The following is a 1180-nucleotide window of genomic DNA, read 5'->3' as shown; positions in this document are numbered from 1 at the left end:
ATCTGTTTGAAGTTTGAAGTGTTGTGGGGTTTGGGGGTTGGTCTATTTTTTTCTTCTTTTCTTTTGAGTTCAGAGTGAGGATGGTACATGTCATTGGCAAGCTCTTGCTTAATACTCCCACAAATGGCAGTGAGATTTGTGGATGAGAAAATTTAAAATCCCTCCGGTAAATTCTGTTGTTGCTTAACTGTTCATGTTTTTAATCTGAAGAGGACTGGTAAACCAGATTGGAGATGGTAATGGCAAAGAAATTCTATCATAATCACATTTGACATAGAAGAAAAGAGGATAAGGTTGTTTTAGTAATTTGTATTTGCTTGGAGGTCACAGAATGTTTTCCGAGTTGCAATGAGGGAGGGAGGATATGATAGTCAGTCAGCAGAACATTTTTCAGTCCTTCCCCATGTCTGGATTAATTGCACTAAGACATCTCAGGAAAGACGGAGGTTACTGTTCTGGCCTTTCATGACAAGCTTGTTAAAAACAACTCCTGAAACTGACGAGTCCCTATAACTTGAATTTGGGGATAAAAAATTGACCACACTAACAAGATAAAGGATTGTTTCTGGCTAAAACCCTCAGGAATATAATTTCAATGTATTTTTTTTCCCCAGGCACTCAGAAGAAACATGTAAACAACATTCCAGATTAAAAAGTTGCCATAAGTACACATGGTGGAAGATGGGAACAGGCAGGGTGAGCTCAAGGACTGCCGGAAGCCCGGCTCTTTCGATCCCGAGGAATTCCGTGCCGGCCAGAGCAGCAGCGGCCAGAGCAGCGCAGCCACCGGCGGGGCCGCAGGCAGCCCCGGTACCGCGGGCACAGGCGCAGCACCGGGGAGCCGAGCGCTGCCGGCGGGGAGAGACGGCGAAACTGCCCCCCGGTGGTCGGGGTGCCTTTTTTCCTGAATGGATTTGGGATCGAGGTGCAGACGACCGACCTTCAGAAGAAAGACGAACAGAGTAGCGAACACACACACGCGATCAGGAGCTGGCAAGGCGGCGAAGCGACCGTCAGAGCTGCGGGACGGCTGACGCCGGCCCCGCTGCGGTGGCCGGGGAGGCCGGGGAGGCCGGGGAGGCCGGCGGGCTGGCCCGGGGGCGGGGGAGCGGCGGAGCTCAGCCCGCCCCCGCTCTCTGCCCCTTGACGTGGCGCGGACTCTCCCATCAGCCATGTTGAT

Source organism: Molothrus aeneus, chromosome 6, assembly GCF_037042795.1.
Source record: "Molothrus aeneus isolate 106 chromosome 6, BPBGC_Maene_1.0, whole genome shotgun sequence".
NCBI lineage: Eukaryota > Metazoa > Chordata > Aves > Passeriformes > Icteridae > Molothrus > Molothrus aeneus.
This window is presented reverse-complemented; position numbering follows the sequence as displayed.